A 23,704-nucleotide genomic window follows, 5' to 3' on the forward strand; every position below is an offset into this window, starting at 1 on the left:
AAAGAAAAGAAAAATTGTTGATTTTTATTTGGTGAAGAAGAGATACAAAGAAAAACATTCAATCGCACCGGATCACACTTCCTTTAAAAGCAACACTGAACAATACTGGGACTAGCAACGATATTTTCAGCTAACTTGTCGGATTAGTGATAAAACCTATAAACCAAACACACCCAGAGTGGACACGTTGTCAGAGCTCTGGAGATGGGAAGCTTCATTGGTAAAATGTAGATATTACTATTAACAAATGCCGCAGCAGTATATGTGATGAACTAAAGTGAAGCACAGGTGTTCAAGAAATAACCTGTTTTTAGATATAAAAGAGCATATAAGTGTTTTTAAGTAATGTTTGCTGCATCTTTTACACTCTGTTATCGGTTGATGGATCAGCTCGTGCCTCGGGCCTTATAACTAAGTGTGACCCGTGGCTCCTCTCCGACATGGCTCTCCCTATTCAGTTTGTGACTTGCCAAACTCTTCTTTTTACCAGAATTGAGCCATTGTAAGCAGTCGACTCTGTTTGAAGAATGTGGTGAAATAGCGAATTCCCACATCAACAGCATATATGTGCCAGGATAATCAGTTGCACTCCCAGCAACTAGTCTTCCACACTTGATTGTCCCTTGTCCTCAAATCTTCTAAAGGATTTGTCGTATGAATGCCAGAAGTGGCAGTGACATTCATGAAGCTAACGCTAACAGGAGTGTGTGGGAGATAGAGAGGGTGAGAGATAAAGAGAGCGAGAGAGACAAAGAAAGGGGCGAGAAATAGAGAGAAATGGAAGGAGGGGAAACGGCACGTTACATGTACTCACCTAAAAATAGAAGAAGCAGCCGAATACATGTCAATGTGTGACATCACCAAAGAAATGGCCTGAACACCTGTGAATTTATATGTTTATTTTTAATACCTATAGACCCATGTCATGCCAATAAACAGCGCACAAGTAAGGAAAATAGTAAAGGAGCCCATTATCATATGCAAATCACAGTGACGTCACATGTAGTGACATCACAAGAAGTGTTGTCAGGCCCTTATACTAATTTTCACGTGAAAGGTTGACGGCCAGTTTTAAAAACACAAAACAAGAAATATAAAATAATGTAAAAATATGTTTTTGGTTTCAGTTTTTATACATCATTTGTTTTTCCCACTATTAGTTTGTAACTAAACTCGGAAATGACTGAAAGTGTAAATATTTTTAAGCAGATATGTGAAACTTTGAAATTACATTTTTAAACAATTTTCAGCAAATAAATAAAATGTGCTTTTAATTTGCGTTTGTTTCCTGATGTTATTCATTATCCAGCCCCTAAGCCCCAAAGTGGTTCACATTTACTGTGTATTAAGCAAAAGAAGGGCTAATTTTGTCAAGTTCTCTGTTCCTCTCTTGCGCCACTCACACAAACAAACAGTCGCAGGCTAAGGAGCTAGATGGAACTGAGTCAAGTTTCTAGATAATAGTGGGGGGACCCCTTCAAACTGTGGCTACCCCCGACTTGTGCCGTGCTGATAAAGCAATAGTGAATTTGAGTAATTTATGATGAATGAAATGAGAGAAAGAGAAGAAGAGAGCGAGGTGCAAGATATATTAAAGAAAATGAAAAAAAGAGACTCAAGACTTTACCCTTTTCTGTGTACAAGCTGTGCTGTGCGTTGTGAACAGGTTGTCACCCCCTTTGTATGTAAATGAGCTTCTGTGACCAGACATCCCAGGCTCCCATCTTTTCTAGCACGGATGATAATGTGAGCACTGTAAGGTAATCATAAACTAGGGCTATATTGAGAAATAATCGGCTTCCAGGTCTCACAGCTGTGGATATGTAGTACTTTTATTAGTTTTTTAAAATTTACTTTAGTTTGCAGCAATTCTCAAGGTTACTTTTTCTCAGTATATCGCTTTATATCCCTCTTTGCGCTTCATGAGTTAAACGTGAGGTTTGATGTAGGAGTTGTCAGTGTCCCTAGACCATGTTCCAATACCTTTGCCCTCGATTTGTCGGCATGTCTTTTGTCCACACACTGGTCTAGGATGGGCCTTCTCAAGGTTGAAAGCGCGGTAATAGGAATAATAAATCAGACATATTTGAAATTGTATGTAAACAAATGCGTGCCTTTCAGTTATCAGGTTCCACCAGACACATCTACATATGTAATTGAGCACCAGACTAAAGTGACTCCTCCCTATATATAAGGGGGGAGAAGGTGTGACGTCCTGTGTCATGATATTCTGGAATGTGGGGACGGTTGCTAGGCCGTGAGCTGGAATAGAGACATTTGTCCGTTGGTCTTAGCTTGATGATGGAAAGGGTCTCTGCATCTGTGATACTTAAATAAACCTTTCTTGCCCCCCACCGTATGATCTACTCTGATTTCTGGAGGGACACACTTCCACAGACGACCATGTTAAATCTAGCTTTGCACAACCCACTGAGCATTCCTGCAGGTGTGGTACTTGATAGCAAAGGTTTATTGTCAGCGTTATTTACAGCAGATAAAACAATCACAATTCTTGTTGATTTAAAACGACTTAAGCACGTTTCATACAAATACTTCACTTTGCGCATAATCCATGATCTGACGTAAAATGCTAGTGCAAATGGATGACGTACATCACTTTTAAAACCAATCAATTAGATAGAGCGGTCATTAGATCTTACAAAGCGTACCAGCTAACAAGCACGTACATTGGTGCAGATACCGGCGTCGCCGTCTGCTTGTTGCCTACTCAGAGCAAGTAAACCCCTAGCAAGCCTGACAGCTGTCTTATAAACATCAGAAATAAAAGAAGAGCACTAGCCTGCTGCGCAGACGTTACCTAGTGTGTTAAAAAAACAAGGATTGTCCAAATAGTTTGTTTTGCTGACAGCCGGGTGAAAATTAAACCCTCAGATATGGGCCAATAGACGGCCAACACCTAAGCGAGCATTTTATAAAGTGCAGGTACAAGTAGAAATGTGCAACAATACCTCTCGATGCTCTGTCCAGTCCATAAGGTTCTCCAGTGCCTTTCATGTTGGAGTCGAGCTACGCCCCAGTTTATGAGGGCAAGTATGTCAAAGGACGAGCACAGCCCCCAGAGATAAACGGAAAATGTCAAAACCATCACTACAGTTGGTTTATGGTTTGAACCCACTTCCTTCACTGCTGTCTATGGCAGGTCTGCATATACGAAGCAACTGCCTGGCAAATCTCCATACGATCAGTTCTATAACATAAGAAAAGTACTGCACTGCAGCATCTCAGATTACATGTTAGAAAAAGTGGACGTAGGTAGTACCTTCGTATTTTACGCGACATATCACACAGCAGCATAAAATGTATAAATGACTCAGGGCCCCCTTATGTACGGGGACACGTGTCAGATCCGCCTCCAGGGGCTTTACCCATGATTTAGTTAAGGTCCGCACCTGAAGAGTTCCTAATCTGAACATGAGATATAAAGCCATTTTCTCAGCAGGGAACAGCAAGTCCATGAACTGCTCCAGGCAAGGTTCACATTTTACTTTCTGGTAATTAGTCGGAAGGATGCCTTTCCTTGCTGCTTGCGTGCTCCACATGAATGCACAATATTTCTTTTTAACCAATTCTAGTGTTGCCTTATTCATCAGTTCCAGATGATTCTATTTCTCTACTCAACTAGTGTATGTTAGAATGTTCTCAGTGTGCTTGAACCGGAGTAAATTATTGTAATCCTGCATCGTCGCAGTTCCTGCGGAACCATACTATATGATGCAAACAATAGATTTGACCACACTCGCATCCAATATCTTATTGGGTGAGATCCTCCAGTGAACCCCAGCTCAGCTCTTAATACTGTCAGTGGGGTTCCCAGACCCAGGTTTAGTACACGTAACAAGAAGATGTTTCCCAGTTTAAGAAGAGCCTGAACTTTCGTAAAATCCCACAGTTCAGCACCATAAGCGCAGGCCATACGTGCATTTGTCTTGAATGCATCAATGCTAGTTTTATTGGTCTCTTGCTGCTTGAGTTAGCAAAATGTAGAATAGTGGCGTCAAGTTTGTTTCCGCCTTCGCCACATGAGCTTTCCAATATAAATGGTCATCCATTCGTATGCAGAGGTAGTCATGTTTTAAGTCGCTTAGTTGGTTTACCATTAATCCTGAATGTCAACAATACCTTTGATTAATGAATAATTATCATATATTTTTCTCTTTATTGATTATTAACTTCCGTACCTTACAGAATAGCTCAAAGCCTTCCAAAAGTTGATGCATTGATTTTTCAGTACGCGCTAATATTACTGCATCATCTGCAACCAGCGGGATTGGAATATTTTCCTTCTCCAATATCGGAACATCAAGACGAAGATTCCCGAGAGAAATCAGTTCCACTGATGTGAATGTTGAATAAAGCTGGGGCAAGTACGCAACCCTGCCCAACGCCAATGTTTATTTCAAACTTCTCTGTGCATTCTTCTTTTACACCAAATCTTACTCTGGAATGATTGCCGCGGCAGATCCTTTCGGATACTTAAATAGTTGCTTGGGAACCTCCTTCTTCCAGAAGACTCAGAAGGACGGAGCGGCGACAGAATCGAATGCTGTTTTTAGGTCTCTTAAGACCAAGTAGAGCGGGTAGTTTCCAGGGACACAAACTTCATACAGATCATGTGCAACCTCAGAGCCTGGTCGATTCTACTTTAGCCTTTTCAGGATCCAGCCTGAGAGTTAGAGGCAATATTGTCCTCCTCTGTCCTGGTCTCGAGTCGTGACTGTAAGGGTTTCCCAAAGATTTTCCAGATGTTGCCTAATTGGGAAATTAGCCGATAGTTGGGGGGGTCATCTCTCCCCCCCTTTCTTTTTTTTTAAAAACCTTTATTTCGTAAAAAAGAGTACAGTTACAGACCTACAACCACAGAGGCCGGTCAGTTACATGCAATAACAATAACAACTCTATACACAGCTCATCAGCCGACAGCCCGAGGGTCCGGCAGCGTAGAAGCACGATGTTATCCGAAGCCCATGGCAAGAGAGGATAAATAAAGGTTTCCATTTTTTACAATGTATAAACACCACAAAGAAAAACCCGAAAAATAGTCGAGGCAAAACCAAGCAATATAAGGACTGTTACGTACGGTAGGGGGAGACAAATGAGTAGCAGGCATCAAGAAATCACGGGAGAGGGGAGTGGGGACCGAGAGTGAGCAGTGCATCACATACAACAGGAAATCAAAGTACCAGAACGTACAGTCAAGGAGATCGTGGAATGTCAGGGGGCTCAGCAAGGGGAGGAGCACAGATCTCTCCTCGATATGAATTCCATTGACCCCATATCTTGCCCCACTTCTTGGGCCTACCACGAGATATGTACACGATTTTTTCTCTAAACATGCACCAGTCCATGTTCTCCTCCCAGGTCGAGACCGACGGTGCCCTATGAGATCCCCACAATTGAGCAATATCTCTCTTTGCAATCATGTTACCCAGCGTGACCCACTGAGTCTGAGCAACCGTACAGTCATTCGGTTCCCATACATTCAACAAACAGCGTCTGGCCTCAGGGAGCTGCTCAACACCCGTCACTTCACCCATGACCGCATGCACTCGATTCCAGAAAACCACTACCTCCGGGCATTCCCATATAATGTGGAGGAAGGTAGCAAGCATACCACAGCCTCGCCGACATGACACATCCACAGAATAACCCAAATGCACCAACCGTGGACCCGTGACATAGACACGATGCAGAATCTTCAGCTGCACCAGTCGGAGACGCGCCGGAATCGCAACTTCTTTAGGGGAGGATATTGCAGCTTGCCAGTCCTCGTCGTCCAACTCCAGACCATCACCAATCCACGCATCTCTTAGCTGTATAAGGAGGTCCGAACGGGCATTAATAAGTTTTTTTTATATATGAGAGAGATAGTGCTGTCAGGGACATGCCCATCCAGCACTCTATCCTCCAGGGGTGAAGACTCAGGAATCGTAGTCCCAACAGGGAAGACCGAATCGAGTGCGTGGCGGACCTGAATATATCGAAAATATTCCCTGTCACTCAACTTATACTCCCGTTTCAGTTCGTCAAAAGTTTTGACTCTGCTGGTGGCCCAAAGATCGCCTAATTTGCTGATACCGATAAGGTCCCAACTATCGAATCCCTTCGATGAACACAGACCACCCAATCTCTCAGCAGCATACAGGGGAGTTGCCCTAGTCAGTTTATCCGTCCAGCCCGTGGCCGATGTTGCACTGCCCCATACCCGTACCGCCACAGCAGTGGGGCCCGTCAGATTCCTCCTGGCGGTTCTGGAATAGAGCGCTCTATTGTAATCACCCCCCGGCAGTTGCCACCTGTCCATCTCATAGGCGGGATTCGGGATTCGGGACAGGACCATACATGGCGTGATTGATAGCACTCAACTGAGTTGCCCAGTAATAACGTTTGACATCAGGCAAAGCTATACCACCGTCATACCACGGCAAAGTCAATTTTGCCAATGCTATGCGGGGCCGCCCGCCCCAAACCAACTTCCTCGGGAGGCCCTCAATTTCACGGAAATAGCTGGCCGGAACCAGATCGAGCGTATTCTGAATGGCATTCAGGAACCGGGGAAGAGACATCATTTTAAACAAGGCCGCTCTTCCCAAAGGGGACAGAGGCAATCCACACCACGCTGCAGCATCCGACCTAAGCCGGACAAGCGGAGGTAGTAAATTCCGCTCATAGCGCACCGTGGGGTCCATCGAAATGTAGATCCCCAAGTACTTGAAGCCAACTTCGGAAACAGGTATAGGGCAAATGCGGGGCAGAGAAGGTTGTCCACCCCTAAGTGGGTAAATACAGGACTTAGCCCAGTTGATATCCAAACCAGAGTTCCTCCCGAAAGAACTCAGGATGTCAAACAGAACACCCAACGACTTACGGGGAGAAGTGAGATACAACAATATATCATCGGCATAAAGCGACACACGATCCTCGAAGGCGGGGGACCACCGTATGCCCTTGAGCGAGGGCTCCCAACGGATTCCAAGGGGTTCAAAAGCAAGTGCAAAAAGGAGCGGCAACAAAGGGCAGCCCTGCCTCGTGCCGCGCCCAAGAACAAAAGGTTCCGAGGCCCTTCCGTTGACCACCACCTGAGCCAGCGGTTGCTCATATAAAAGTCTAACCCACCCAATGAACTTAGGGCCAAAGCCAAACTTGGCAAGGGCAGCCCACAGATATGGCCATTCCACCGTGTCGAAGGCCACCGAGGCGTCAAGTGAGACCAAGATGGCCGCCTCCTCAAGAGACCGCGCCCTTGCCAAGACACCATGAAGACGTCGAAGATTCAATGCGGTATTGCGGTGGGGTATAAAACCAGACTGATCCGGGTGTACCAAATCGCCGATCACCGTAATCAGCCGGCTCGCCAAGAGCTTTGCAAGGATCTTGGGCTCCACATTAAAAAGCGAGATCGGCCGATATGACGAACAGAGTTCACGAGGCTTGCCATCCTTGTGGATGACCACAATGGACGCCAGTCTCTGGTCCCGGGGAAGAAGCCCGAGATCTTGCGATGCCAAGAACATCCGGCGAAGATACGGCGCCATTTTGTCAGGGCTCAGCTTATACAGCTCGACCGGTATGCCGTTCGGGCCTGAAGCCTTGCCCGAACGAAGCGAACGGATAGCGAGCGCTACTTCATCGGTGGAAAAATCTGCCTCCATAAGCTCCTTGTCTGAGTCCGACAGACTAGGCAACGCTATATCGCGGAGCAACAAGTGCGAATCCTCCTCCGGTCTGCCAGAGACCGGCGCGTAAACCTTCTGAAAGTGCTGGGCAAAGACCTCCACTATCTCGACCGGGTCCACCACTCGCACGCCATCCACTCTCTCAATAACAGGCACCACCCGACTCAATCTATCCCTCTTGTCCAGCCAAGCAATCAATTTTCCCGCCTTGTCACCCACATAACACAGACGACCTTGCTGCTCACGATTCATTGCCCTAGCCGCATCAGTCACCAGAGCTCTGTATTCAGACTGTTTAAGTACCAAGGAGTGCAAGTCCTCAGGCGTAGTCCCAGACCCCATCCGTTCCTCCAACTCAGTGATGTCATTTTCCAGGCCCACCACTTCCATAGTTCTGCGCTTCCTCTCGCTGGCAATCAAAGATAGAGTCTGACCCCGGACCACAGTGTTGTATGCCTCCCATAAAGAAACAGGGGAGGACACCGACCCTACATTTTCGGCAAAGTAGAGATCCATACACTTAACCACTTCCGTACCAATGTTGGGGTTGCGAAGATGCCATGGATTAATTGGAGCGACCCGACCCCCGGACTCTAGCCGCACGTCAATAGTGAGCCAGAGTGGGGAGTGGTCTGAGATCCCTCTAGCCAAATGCCTAATTTCCCTCACAGAGACCATCTGTGCCGCTGGTACAAGTATGTAATCGAGTCTCGAGAGACTACCATGCGCTCCGAATAGAAGTTATACTGGAGCTGTCCAGGGTGCAGCTGCCTCCAACAATCTGCTAAACCCAACGTGTACAAAAAATTCCCCAGCCATAGCTGCGACGTGGGGAGGGTTCTGCGAGGGCTACGATCCTCTTCCCCACTGACAACTGAATTAAAATCGCCACCCACTACCAACAGACCATCGGGGAGCCCCAGGACCACCCCGCCCAAATCAGAAAACGTGGTGGATTGTAGACCAGGGGGAACATACACAGACAAAATGGAGATCGTCTTCCCCTCCCAACGGCCCACAACAGCGGCATAGCGGCCCCTATCATCCAAAACCATGTCATCTATTTCGAGGGGGAGGGAGTTTCTAACCAGGATACCCGCCCCCCTCGACCCAGTAGTAAAGCCAGAGTGGGCCACCAAACGGTAGCCCCGTCTATTCAACGCATGGCACGTATTTCCTACGAGATGAGTCTCCTGGAGTAAAACGATATCCGGGGAGTGTCGCTTCAAATACTGCAAAACTATCCCCCGTTTTATCCTATCCCCGAGACCATTAACGTTCCAGCTCAGCACCCTCAGCCCCCTACCCCCATCCCAGAAATGAACAAACAGTCCCTCCGCCACGAAACAGGCACATAGGATAAAATACTGACCAAATCGTAGCCTCGAAACAAACAAACAAGAAAAGACCCCTCCACCACCCCCCAAGAACCCCTCAACACACATCCCCCCACCCTGCACCCCTGCGGTAGACCAAAAAGCCACCCCAACTTGCAGTGTGCCTGTCGCCCCATTTAACTAACCTACAAGTGGCCCTACATTATACCACCTCTATAACGACCTTCAGGTACAGATTTTAATTATAACTTTCTGTTGATTCGTGTGAAGCGGGATTGGTACTTAACGTCGTGGTGGAGTGATTATCTGACGCATTTATAACGAGGGAAGAATCATTACTATGCCATGAGATAGAACTAACAGAGAGGCGGCTGTCTCTAGACCCCTTTTCTCATTCAAGGTGAACCTCATTAGGATTACATAATCCAGCAGGTATCTCCCAAAACTTAACCCAATCCTGCTCATCACCTTAAAACTTAGGGACACTACCAGTGGTCTCGGATGTGTTGGCCCTTGTACATGATGAGCCGCCAGCACTACAAATGGATATCTCTAACGGGCCAAGCATAGCCTCTAGAACCCGGACTTCCAATTCTTCCATTGGGGGCACAAAGGCTAAGCCGAAGGCAAAGGCATCCGTGAACCGTAAGAAGGGTAAGGGTCCATCAAAACAAAAACTTCAAAAGGAATCCGAGTGTGACTCCCAGACCAATACAGCGGTAAAGAATTGCTCTGTAAGTCCTCAGACCATGGATGTTTCATTGTCTACACAATTCTGCCCAAGGAGGACGGCACAGCCATTAATGCCATTAATATGACAGTATTGGACACTGTCCTTGGTGGGATCAGGGAATCTATAGACAAAAATGTTGCTTCATTGGGCGGCCGTTTAAAGCTTCTGGAAGGTACATTGATTGATTTGTCTGGGCGCCTGGAGTCTTGTTCCATTTCCGTGATCTCTTTGGTGCCCAGTGAGGGGCAGAGATCTGGCAATGCCCCATACCATCAACTTTCACTATCGGCCTCGGCCACATCAGAGAAACTGCAGGCAATGACCCTGGCGATCGAGGAACTGTTGAGAAAAATGCAGGGTGTAGGCACAAATAACATAACGCCCAGTTGCTTAGGGTGTCTAGGGAGCACATCAAATGGTGGAAATATAGCCAACCCCCATATGGCGGACATCTCACAACCAGCCGTGCAATCTGGGGGGGGTGTTGGACATACGAGTCATCTTAATTTAGATTATAATAAAGCGCCATCTGATATAGCACCCGTTATTAATCAAAGACTGCCCAAACCCGAGATCACATATAGGGTAAGGGGCAGGGTAAATGAAGAAGGCCTGACCTTAAATCTATCTCATCTATCTCCAGAAGCCACACCATATACAATAATATCGGCAAATGTACCACAATCCACGTCCAAATCAATTTAATCCTGGGAGACTTTACATAATAAGTCTCTTTGCAGGCTCGGGTCTAAAATTGGCTTAACTGATGCCCTATTTAGCTAATTTAAAATGGCACGGAGAGTGGGATGGGTGGGGAAATGTGATAAGAGGCTCCCGGGTGATTGGATAGTCCTCACTTTTAGAACACCAAGATTAACACAAGAAATTTTGAGCCTACAGGGTTCCCTCTATGTGACCAATCATGGAATAAATGTACTCCCGTTGGGTTACTTGTATCCCCCCACTAACTACCTCCGACACGCAGGACAGGAGATGCAACTCCCAGCCCATTTCATGAATAACATGCACCACACTCAGTTCAGCATACCTTTGACTAGTAGATTTGAGGCCCTTTCTTCCCTGGAAGATAACGATTGACTCAGTAACATTAATAGCAATAGGGTACAATGTCAATCAATAGGAACAATCTCGCAATGTACAGCTTTACTTGTAAATACTGAACAACCCGACATTAGGGCAAGCAATGCCGCTAATCATTGTAACTGTAATACTCAGAGTGAAATAACTCAGTCGAAGGCCTGCATTTCTTATAGTGAAACACCAAATAGCTCTGGTGGCCCGAACGTAGTCCCTGCCCCCACTGATTGTATATCACAGTCTGGGCCTAGACTGAAAGAAATAGTCAAGTCAAGTCAAAAAGGCTTTATTTCGATAAAATTTATCATAAAAGCTTCACAATAAAAATACATAAATTAATTTGATTACAATTAAAATATATGGGAGAAAATACAACAATTTAGATATGGTATTAAAAAGTTTCGATTTAAAAGAAGCATTTCATAGATAGATAGTTAAAAAAAGATTAAACAGTTGCTTAAGAAATAGAGATCCTGTTCTGGAATGTGGCAGGTCTTAAAGCTAAACTGTCTAATGCTGCCTGGCTGGAATTCATCCATAATATAAGTATTTAAGAAACTTGGTCTGATAACATCTTACATATTAATGGTTTTAAGACATTTTCCAGTTCAGCAGTGCCCTCAAGTAAGGGAAGGACTAAGGGCGTCCTTTGCATCTATGTGTCCTATAGGTTAAATGCTCACAAGATAGACCTCATGAAGTCTAAAACCTGTTATCAGGTGTTAAAAATCAACTTAGATAATAAGTATTATTTAGTCTTGTCAAATTTTTATAATAATATACCAATTGCTGACACCAGACAAATCTTGATGCCTTTGCAGAGAGATTTGGACAAGACCCAAAGAAGTTCTGGTAAAGACTACTGTATAATCAGGGGCAGGGATTTTAATTGTGGACCGTGCCCACATACAATGGGAGACGTTTGTGGTATAGACCGAGATGATGCAAATGATGCGTTCCGTTTCTTGCACACTGCTTCTGGAGATTCATTTAATTTGCTAAAATATTCTATGGATTTGGGATTTGCAAATAGTGTGTGTTCGTCCCTAATTCCTTTTAATAGTACCTTTAACGGACGTGGCTTGTTTTCAGCCATAGACCATATACTGATATCAAATAGATATGCGGACAGAATACACAATTTTAAAGTACATCCTGTTGCTTTTAGCGATCATTAACCGATTAGCGTCCTTTTAAAACTCCCTGCCAAAGCATTAACAAGTAAAACACTGGACACACACCTGCAGGAGATGTTGCTATTGATAGACAAAATGGTTACACAGTCGAATGGGCGGCTGTAAATCAATCTGAACTTTGTAAGCACCTCTTAACCATCTGCAAAGATGATTTTACAGGTTATCTCGATGAAAACATTAACAAAACAGATATTCTTAGTTCTTTTGGGAAAATAATTCAGACTATACAAAATAGACTACGGGCAAAAAGTAAGAAATGGGCTGACAAGAGAAGCAGTTGGTTTGATGCCAAATGTTCCCAAACCCATGCAGCCTTGATAACCTCCTTACATAAACCCGTAAAAGATCGAGCAGATATAAAAAGGGCAAGATTAGCCTATAAGACATCTCTTAAGGAACGCAAGGCAAACATAAAGTCCGAATTATGGCAAGATCTAAAACTAGCATCAGCCTTGAAAGATACAGAAGGTTTCTGGAAGGCAGTGAATGCCCCTTTCCTTGCCTCGGGTAACCTGCCTAGTATTGAAATAGAGGAGGATAAATGGGTGCCCCATTTTTCTGGCTTTTATAATAATCAGGTGGATCCCCAAAACGAGGCGGCCATACGTTTAATCCCTCCAAACCATCTTCCTATTGAAATCAACGAAAGTATGGAGGGCAAAGCCCCAGGCCCCAATAGCATGCCAGTGAAACTTATTTAAATCAGATCCACTGCAATGGGGACCCCTGTTAGCCCTGGTCTTAAAAGCTTGCTTGGCCCTGGGATTTACAGCCACTTGGACGGAATCGATACTGGTCCCTATTTACAAGAAGGGCAATCGTGACAATCCGTCCTGCAATAGACCGATCTCATTACTAGATTCTTTTGCAAAGGTGGTTGGGCGTGTTGTTTTAAATTGCCTCCAGTTATGGGCAGAGGAAAACTGTATAATTTCTGAATTACAGTATGCTTTCCTGCCAAGGTGTGGGAACCATCGAACAATGCTTAAACCTGAACTTACTGGTTGGAAAGTATTTAAAGGCTAAAAGGGGGAATTTATTTTTATGCTTTGTTGATTTGAGTTCAGCCTTTGACTGTGTTAACCATCAGAAGCTATGGAGCATTTTAGACGCCATGGGGGTTGATCAACCCATTCTTAACTTTTTAAAACAGTCTTATTTAGATGCTAGGGCCCGGGTGCACTATGGAAGGGGTGGTGAACTCAGTAAGACCCTTTCGGTAAAGAAGGGGGTGAGGCAGGGGTGCGTGTTGGCACCCCTCCTGTTCACTCTTTATATTAATAACCTGGGCGCAAAATTAGGTAATGATTGTCAGGACTTGCCATGCATAAACGGAAAGCCAATAAGAGCTTTATTATATGCAGATGATAACGTCCTATTGGCTCGTACCCCCATTGGCCTACAAAATGTAATTACCAGCTTTTCGGCCTATATGCTAGATCTTGACCTTCGTGTCAATATAAATAAAACATTTACAATGAAATGCTGTAAGCCCAGTACCAAGTGCCTGTGAATTCTTTATTGAAGACAGGAAACTCAAATTCACGGCTCATTTTTCCTACTTGGGCAATGTATTTGAAAAAAGGGGTCTGTGGTCTAAAGCTATTGAATCCAGGAAGTTATTATTTTGTAAAGCCACTGGTGCCATCATTCATTTTGCCAGGAACTTGGGGGGGTGCCCAGTTGCAGCTTTAATAACAATCTATAAAGCCAAATGCATTCCTGTTGTCATGTATGGAGCAGGCATCTGGGGTCATGCCAATGCCGAGTGCCTGCAAATAGTTGAAAATAGGTTCCTGAGATATCTTTTAGCTGTACCCAGTAGTACAGATGCATCCGTATGCCACGCTGAGCTGTGGTTGCCTTAACTCCTAGACTTGATTAAACTGCAGCCCATCTTGTTGTGGCATAAACTTTGGACTGGCACTTCTACTGGCTTGAACAGGGACCTGATCAATGATTGTCTGTCCCTTGATGGGGCTGACCGAATTTCCTGGTTGACCTATGTCAAACATTTATTAGAGAGTCTAGGCAATCCTGAATATTTCTCTAACCCTGACAGCTTGGACAATGTTACTAGAAATAGTTTAAAATCACTATGTCTGGACTATTTGGAGTCCATTAATCTATCTAGCAACATTGTAAAACCGTCAGTGAGTACACACCAACTACTCTTGACTCAACCAGGAATACAACCATACTTATTAAACACTGCAGGAGCCTATGCTAGATTGTTATTGACCTGCCTACGCCTTGGCAGCTTTCACACTAGGGTTACCTTCCCAAAAACTAATGAATGGTCCCGCACCCTATGTTTATGCCCGTGTGATAACATCTCTGCTCAGTCGACAATTCATGTTATGTGTTTTTGCAAGTTTTATTCTATGCCCAGAAAAAAATGGACGCTTCTCCTGAGGCTGCAGGGTGCTCTTTGGCGACACGGACTACTCGCCCCAGACACCAGCGGGGCTCTGCGCAGCGAGGCAGGCCCTCCCTCCACCACCAGGATCTTTAAATACTGTTCGCGACTCCCGCTTCGCGGCAGATGCTTCACCTGAGGCTGCACGGGGCTCTTTGGCGACACGGACTACTTGCCCCAGATACCAGCGGGGCTCTGCGCAGCGAGGCAGCCCCTACCTCCACCACCAGGATCTTTAAATACTGTTCGCACCTCCCGCTTCGCGGGAGACGCTTCACCTGAGGCTGCAGGGGGCTCTTTGGCGACACGGACTACTCGCCCCAGACACCTGCGGGGTTCTGCGCAGCGAGGCAGCCCCTCCCTCCACCACCAGGAGTATTTAACTAATTAACATCTCCCACCCAGCGGGACGCGAGCGGGACGCGCCGGTCTAAGCCTGGGCAAAGGGTGGGCCGTTTGTGGCTGTCCGAGGACGGAAGAGGACGGGCCGGGCTACCACTCTGACATTTGTTAGCAGCAATGGGTAAGAGAAAAAACCCAATGCCCTGGGGTGCATGAGGGGAATCAAGCTAAGGTGGCTAGAAAATCAGAGTCAATCATTACATATCTGACATCTGCGGTGGGGGTATTATCAGAGGAAATTGCTAATGGCGAGAAAGAACTGGGCTTGGATATCGCTAATTCACCACCAGATCCCCTCTGTACCGTTGGAGCCGAACATCGTAATAACGAATGGCTTCTCTGGGGCGGAGTCCCGGCTAGGCCTGTCAGATACTCTGGTAGTGCCAGAGACACAGGAGACATTGGAGAACAATAGCTACGCTGGACCTGCTAGACAATTACCCCCTAAGCACAAGACAGCGAAAAAAACTATGAGAAGGCAAAAACTTGTAGACGCGACCCTTTGTTCAGACTCTAGCTCCAGAGAATATCTTGGGAAAATGGTGGCGGAGCTGTTCATAGTGCGATTGGAACCAGCTTTAGAGGCTATCGCTAAAGACATTGTGGACACCTTAAATACATGTGTTGCAGGACTGCTAAAAAAATGCGAAAAAATTGATTTATTTATTAACCAGCTCACATGTCACGGGAGGTGTTCGGTCCAGACACAAGCCTTTAGTGGGAACAGGGATAGGGTCGATATTTCGAACAGGGAGTCCAAGGTTCCAAGGGGGAAAAGCCCGGATAAGTTACGTGGAAGTTTGTTGCCTGTTACCTTTAAGGAGGGGGGGAATCCCAATCCCGGAGTAAGTAACATCAGGAGTAATATTAGGAGACCGGGTCCAGATAGAAATAGGCAGACCATTCAGCAGGGCCTGACCTTGGAGTTACCACCAGAGGCTGCCCCTTTGGTGGCTGTTTTTACAGGGGTTCCCCCATTAAGGCACAGCGAAAATGAATCTACCCAAGATCTTATGAAACAAGCCAGTCTCTGGTGTGCACAACATAGTAGCGGAGGCACAGATATAACAGATTCTATTATTATGGCAAGGAGGGTTAGATGGGTTGAGCGGGGCCCAAAAGGTAACTTGGGGGACTGTATGGTGGTAAATTTCTATAATCGGGCATGTGTGGAAAGATTATTCTGGGATGCCTCAGTGGTTGCTAATAAGGGCATTAGACCACTTCCTTTGGGATATTTTTATCCCCCATCGAAGCCACTGGTACAATATCCGATTTCAACTCGGGAACGGCATAGTCGACATAGCCCACATACGACCCCATATCCAAGTGATGATACCACACAGCCTAGACTTATAGGGCGATTGCCTCAGAGGGTTGAAAGGGTTTTCATGCCGATAACACCTGCTCCCCCCCCACAGCATCAGATAAACGCAGATGTGGCTCTTACACATCGCTTCTCCCCTCTGTCTCATATGGAGTCCAATGATTGACAGTCCGCCCGTTTTCAAGGGCAAGGTGTCACAGCGGGAGGGCCTAACCCTATAGCTGCACGTAAGTTTTTGAGCTGGAATGTGTCAGGCACCTGAGCTAAACAAACTGATGCTATCTGGGTGGATTTTGTCAGTCAGCATGATATTATTGCCATGCAGGAAACTTGGGACCCCGCAAGCAGTTTTAGCTTTGATGGGTACGTAAGTTTCGTTATTCCAGCGGTTGTAGGGAAGCCGGGGAGAGCAAAGGGGGGTCTTCTCTTCCTCTTTTCGCTTAACCTTCCAGGTGTTTTCCAAAAACTTGAGGCAGATTCTGGCAACATTTTGATAGTTGAATGGAGCGGTTTTGACCGTAAGAGTTATTTATTAATTAATTGTTATAACTCTATTGACGGATCATAGCACAATGAGCACATATGTGCTTTGGACCTGTTTTTGTCAGATTTTAAGCTGAAACAGAACTCTTCACCGAAGTGATACTTCTGGGCGATTTTAACATACATCCTTGTAAATGGGACTGTTCCTTAGGTGAACCTTTTGGGCCGCTAAGTTGTGGGGTTCCCCACTTTGAGCATAGCAGGCACGGAGAGGCTCTTGAGGAGTTTTTGTCTAACATGAACCTTTTTGAACCCTATATTGAAAAAGGAGAGGAGAGAGTACCCAGTTTTATAGGGCGGAGAGCAGTCTCAGTCATTGACTATATCTTTTCATCCTCCGCAGTTTTGGCTAAAACTACACTATATAGAGTGGTGACTTCAATCTTTAGCGACCACAATACAAGACACATACACACAATCCTGTCCTGCTGGAGGTGGTCTTAGGGAACTCCAGTGGTGCTAAGGAATACAGGGGGGGGGGTTCATAGGAGTTTATCCACAAAAGATCAAGGGAGAAGAATCAAATGGGACAGGGTGGTCCCGGAAGTGTTCTTTGAAGATCTCACAGGCAAGGCTGAGGCAAATTTTGCAACCTGCCTTAATGGTATGGCCTCGGGCATTGAGCTTCTGGATGCCTACGCGGCCATATGCGATCAGATTGACAAAAATGTAGAGGCAGATAATAGGGCCAAACCCAGGAAAGCACACAAATGGTTCGATAATAATTGCTCAGGGGCTCATGGAGCACTACAATTGGCACTTAAACAAAGGCCAAGAGATAGGGCGCTAGTTGCATCCCTGCGCAAGAATTATAAAATAGCCATCGCCCTACGTAAACGGCAAATCAGAGAGGAGGCGTGGGACAATCTTCAATCCATTGATGTGCTTAGGGATAGTAAGAAGTTTTGGACTACAATTAATCACCCGTTCTTCTCGGAACAGGAAAATGAGGGGACGGACTGTGTAATTCCAGATGAACGGTGGCTTCAACACTTCAATAATATCTAGGGCGTGGGGCACCCTGATCTAGTGGAAGTGGATATCATGGGTGCTCGACAGGTAAACCCTGTTACATTTGACTCGACAGAAGTGGAGAGGGCCATTAGAGAAATGTCAAAACATAAAGCTCCAGACCCTGACGGGGTTCCCGCGGACTTATATAGTCTTTACCCAGTCTTTTGGGCAAAAATTCTGACTAATGTTTTTAATGCTGCATCTCTAGTTGGTGCCCCACCATCGTGGGCCACAGCGGTTATAGTCCCAATTTTTAAAACAGGAGTTTATCCACAAAAGATCAAGGGGACCCCGCCTGCTATAGGCCAATTTCCCTTCTAGACTCTGCAGTTAAAATCCCGGGCAGAGTGGTTTTACAGAGATTGGGAGATTGGCTCAAGGACAGGGGGGTGCTCTCTATTCCAATTCCAATTAGAAATTTGTATAGCGCACTGCTCACCCAGAGGGTCTCAATGGCACTTAGGGGAGAGGAGTTCGCTACTGATCGAACAACCAGGTCTTGAGTTGCTTCCTGAAGGAGAGGTGGTTCTGGGTACGATGGAGGTGGGAGGGGAGGGAATTCCAGGTCTTGGCCGCCAGGTAGGAGAAGGATCTACCTTCCATGGTGGATCTTCGAATGCGTGGAATCGCGGCGAGGGCTTGGTTGGACGAACGCAGTTGGCTGGTGGGGGTGTAGAAGGTCAGGCGGTTGTTAAGGTATCTGGGTCCTAGGTCGTGGAGGGCCTTGTGTGCGTGAGTGAGGAGACGGAACGTGATCCTCTTGCTGACGGGGAGCCAGTGCAGGTCTCTCAGGTGTCCGGATATGTGGTTGTGTCGAGGTATGTTCAGGATGAGTCGTGCGGAGGCGTTCTGAATGCGTTGAAGTCTTTCCTGCAGTTTGGCTGTGGTTCCGGTGCAGAGGATGTTTCCGTAGTCCAGGCGGCTGGTGACAAGTGCTTGGGTGACCGTCTTCCTTGTTTCGATGGGGATCCATCGGAAGATCTTTCGGAGCATGCGTAGGATGTTAAAACATGATGATGAGACGGCGTTGACTTGTCTGGTCATCGAGAGGGAGGAGTCTAGGATGAAGCCCAGGTTTCGTGCATGGTCCGTTGGTTTGGGTGCGCTGCCTAGGGCCGGGGGCCACCAGGAGTCGTCCCAGGCAGAGGGGGATGATCCCAGGATGAGGACTTCCGTCTTGTCTGAGTTCAGTTTTAGGCGGCTGTTCTTCATCCACTCGGCTACTTCTTTCATCCCTTTGTGTAGGTTGGTTCTGGCGGTGGTTGGGTCTTTGGTGAGGGAGAGGATCAGCTGGGTGTCGTCAGCGTAGGAGATGATGTTGAGGTTGTGTTGGCGTGCGATGGATGCGAGGGGGCTCATGTAGACGTTGAAGAGGGTGGGGCTGAGCGATGAACTTTGTGGTACGCCGCAGATGACTTCTGTGGCCTCTGATCTGAACGGGGGGAAGCGGACTCTCTGGGTTCTTCTGGCGAGGAACGAGATGATCCAGTCCAGTGCCTTATCTTGTATCCCGATGTTGCTAAGGCGTTGAATTAAGGTTTGGTGACAGACCGTATCGAACGCTGCGGAGAGGTCCAGAAGGATGAGGGCCACTGTTTCCCCATTGTCGAGTAGTGTTCGGATGTTGTCTGTGGCTGCGATGAGGGCGGTCTTGGTGCTGTGGTTGGCTCGGAAACCGGACTGTGAGGGGTCGAGGGAAACGTTGGACTCGAGGAAGGCGGCGAGCTGACTGTTGACGGTCTTTTCTATGACTTTGGCGGGGAAAGGGAGGAGCGAGATGGGGCGGTAGTTCTTAAGTTCGGTGGGGTCTGCTGAAGGTTTCTTCAGGAGGGCGCTGAGCTCGGCATGCTTCCAGCTTTCCGGGAAGGTGGCGGTGTATAAGGAGCAGTTGATGATGTCCTGGAGTTGAGGGGCGATGACGGAGTCGGCCTTGTTGAAGATGTGGTGGGGGCATGGGTCGGTTAGCGATCCGAAGTAGATGTTGTTCATCATGCGGATGGTGTCTTCGGTGCTGATCGGGATCCAGGCGCGGAGGGTGGTGGTGGGGGGAGTTCGATTCTGTGGGTGGGGGAGTGGTCTGGTCGCCGAAGCTGTTGTGTATGTCTGCGATCTTGCTGTGGAAAAACGAGGCGAGAGAGTCGCAGAGGTCTTGTGAGGGAATGATGTCGTTGTTGTCGGCGCTGGGGTTGGTGAGCTCTTTGACGATGCTGAAGAGTTCCTTGCTGTTGTGGACATTATTTTCTAGACGCTCCCTGAATGCTGACTTCTTGGTGGTGCGGATCAGCTGGTGGTGTTTGCGGGTGGTGTGTTTGAGGGCGGTCATGTTGTCTGTGGTTGGGTTTCTTAGCCAGGCTTTCTCGAGGGCGCGGCAGTTCTTTTTGGAGTTCTTGAGGTCGTCGTTGAACCAGGAGGCTTTTTTGCTTCCTGGTTTGTTGGGACAGTTTTTCAGGGGTGCTAGGTCGTCAGCGCAGTTGGTGATCCACTGTGCGAGGTTGTTGTCTGCTTGATTGGGGTCCGTTGATCTGGCAGGAGGGTTCTGGTTTAGTGATGTGGTGAGCTGGGCGGTGGTAATTTTGTTCCAGCTTCTGTGGGGGACCTGTTGTGGGTGGTGGTGGGTCGTGGTCTTTCTGAAGCTGAAGTGGACGCAGCTGTGGTCTGTCCAGTGGAGTCCCGTGGAGTGGTTGAAGTTCAAGTTCAAGTTCAGGGATTTGTATAGCGCTTTGCTCACCCAGAGGGTCTCAAGGCGCTTGGGGAAGGGGATCATTATTTGTCGAATATCCAAGTTTTAAGATCTTTCCTCAAGGCGATGTGATTTTGAGTAAGGCGGAGGTGAGTGGGGAGTGAGTTCCAGGTCTTGGCGGCAAGGAAGGAGAAGGATCTGCCACCCATGGTGGATTTTCGGATGCGTGGGACTACGGCAAGGGCTTGATTGGACGATCTTAGTTGGCGGGTGGGCTTGTAGAAGGACAGGCGAGTGTTGAGGCATTCGGGACCTAGATTGTAGAGGGCCTTGTGTGCGTGGGTGAGAAGGCGGAATGTAATTCTTTTGTTGACGGGAAGCCAGTGGAGGTCTTTTAGGTGTTCGGTGATGTGATCTTGGCAAGGGATGTCCAATATGAGTCTCGCTGATGCGTTTTGGATGCGTTGGAGTTTTTTCTGTAATTTTGCTGTGATTCCGGCGTAAAGTGTGTTGCCGTAATCGAGTCGACTTGTGACCAGTGCGTGGGTGACAGTCTTTCTTGTATCCAGGGGGATCCAGCGGAAGATCTTTTTGAGAGTGCGAAGTATGTTGAAGCAAGAGGATGAGACTGCGTTGACTTGTCTGGACATCGAGAGAGAGGAGTCTAGGATGAAGCCACGGTTACGTGCGTGGTCTGTGGGTGTGGGTGCTGTGCCCAGAGCGGAAGGCCACCAAGAGTCGTCCCAGGCAGTGGGGGAAGATCCTAGGATGAGCACCACCGTTTTGTCTGAGTTGAGCTTTAGGAGGCTATGATTCATCCATTCGGCTACATCTTTCTTGCCTTCGTGAAGATTGGTTTTGGCGGTGTTGGGGTCTTTGGTGAGGGAAAGGATAAGCTGGGTGTCGTCGGCGTAATAGATGATGTTGAGGTTGTGTTGACGCGCGATGGAAGCGAGTGGACGCATGTAAACGTTGAAGAGGGTGGGACTGAGTGAAGATCCTTGTGGTACGCCACAGATGACTTAGGTGGCTTCAGAGTTGAAAGGGGGAAGTCGGACTCTTTGGGTTCTCCCAGCGAGGAATGAGGTGATCCAGTTCAAGGCTTTTCCTTGTATTCCAATGTTGCTGAGGCGTTGTATAAGGGTACTGTGGCAGACTGTGTCGAAAGCGGCGGAGAGGTCGAGTAGAATGAGGGTCACTGTTTCACCGTTGTCCAGTAGAGTTCGGATGTCGTCAGTAGCTGCAATTAGGGCAGTTTCGGTGCTGTGTTTGGCTCGAAATCCGGATTGGGATGGGTCTAGGGAGTTGTTGGATTCAAGGAAGGCGGCGAGCTGGCTGTTGACGGCTTTCTCGATGACTTTGGCCGGGAATGGGAGGAGGGAGATGGGCCGGTAGTTTTTAAGTTCAGAGGGGTCTGCTGTGGGTTTCTTCAGGAGGGCGCTGAGCTCGGCGTGTTTCCAGCTTTCCGGAAAGGTGGCAGAGTTGAATGAGCAGTTGATGACATCACGGAGATGGGGTGCGATGATGGAGTCTGCTTTGTTGAAGATGTGGTGGGGGCAGGGGTCAGTTGGCGAGCCAGAGTGGATTGAGTTCATTAGGCGGATGGTTTCTTCAGTGGTGATTGGGTTCCAGGCGCTAAGGATGTTAGTTGGCGGGGTTGGATCTGAGGGGGGTGGGGAGGGATGAACGCTGGGAGTATTCTCGAAGCTGTTGTGGATGTCGGCAATTTTGTTGTAGAAGAAGGAGGATAACGCGTTGCAGAGGTCTTGGGAAGGAGTAATGTCGTTGGATGCTGCGGTGGGGTTGGTGAATTCTTTAACGATGTTGAAGAGTTCCTTGCTGTTGTGAGAGTTGTTGTCGAGGCGATCCTTGAATGCTGATTTCTTGGCGGATCGGATCAGTTGGTGGTGTATTCGGGTGGCTGCCTTAAGGGTGGCCATTTTGTCTGTGGTCGGGTTTTTTCTCCATGTTTTCTCCAGGGTGCGGCATAGCTTCTTGGATTTTTTAAGGTCATCGTTGAACCAGGGAGCCTTTTTGTTGGTTGATTTGATCTGGTGTTTTTTCAGGGGTGCTAATTCGTCAGCGCTATGGGTGATCCATTGCTTGAGATTGGTGGCTGCTTGGTTTATGTCCAATGAGAGGGTGGGAGGGTTTTGATTGAGTGATGTGAGGAGTTGGTCGGAGGTGATTTTATTCCAGTTTCTCCGAGGAATGGGTTGTGGGCGGTTGTGGTTTAGGGTGGTTTTGTAGCTGAAGTTAACACAGCTGTGGTCCGTCCAGTGGAGGGCTGTGGTGTGATTGAAGGAGATGTGCTTGCTGGAGGTGAAGATAGGGTCGAGCGTGTGTCCGGCTGCGTGGGTGGGGGCGTCAACGAGTTGTTTGAGTCCAAGATTGGCCAAGTTGTCCAGAAGGGAGGTGGTGTTGCTGTCGTGTTTATTTTCAAGGTGGTAGATGAAGTCGCCTAAAAGAATGTAGTTATCGGAGGCGAGGGCATGTGGGCTGACGAAGTCCGTGATGTCATCGCTGAATTGAGTGCGGGTGCCTGGGGGCCTGTAGATAAGGGTGCCTCTAAGTGTGGTCCTGGGGTCTGTGTGGATTTGAAAGTGGAGATGTTCTGCGGATGTAAGATTATCATCGGTGCTGGTCGTGACTTTGATGGTGTTCTTATGGACGATGGCGATGCCTCCTCCTGTTTGGTTGGTGCGGTCTTTACGGGTAATCTTGCAGCCGTCCGGTATGGCTATGGCGATGTCAGGTGCTGATGATGTGTTCATCCATGTTTCTGTAAGGAAGGCGATGTCAGGTGAAGCAGTGTCGAGTAGGTCCCAGAGTTCCGTAGCGTGTCTGTGGACCAAGCGGGTGTTGATCAGGATGCACTTCAGGTGGTTAGCGTCGGGGCGGCGTGTGGGGGAGGAGGGTTTGGTGAGGGTCCTGGAGCAGTTGAACTTGCAGGAGAGGCAGGTGAATGGACCATGGGTATGTCCTGGGGTGGCTAAGCAGCATTGTGGTGTGCGTCCGGGGTTGAGGGCGAGGAGAGTTGCGGCATCATATGTGACTCTAGTGGGTTGGGTGCGGCGGGGAACAGGGGGTCTGGCGCTGGGCGCGGTCCAGGCGCGGACGGGCGTAGACGGGATTACCTTTGTCGCGCCTTGGGCGCGCATGGGGCATGACCGCTGCGCGTGAACTCTGCGCGTGAACGCTGCGCGCAAAAGCATCTGTCATAAATGGTTGGTGGGGGGGGCGAGGAAGGGTCAGCAGGGA

This window comes from Lissotriton helveticus (genome assembly GCF_964261635.1).
Source record: "Lissotriton helveticus chromosome 1_1 unlocalized genomic scaffold, aLisHel1.1 SUPER_1_unloc_23, whole genome shotgun sequence".
NCBI lineage: Eukaryota > Metazoa > Chordata > Amphibia > Caudata > Salamandridae > Lissotriton > Lissotriton helveticus.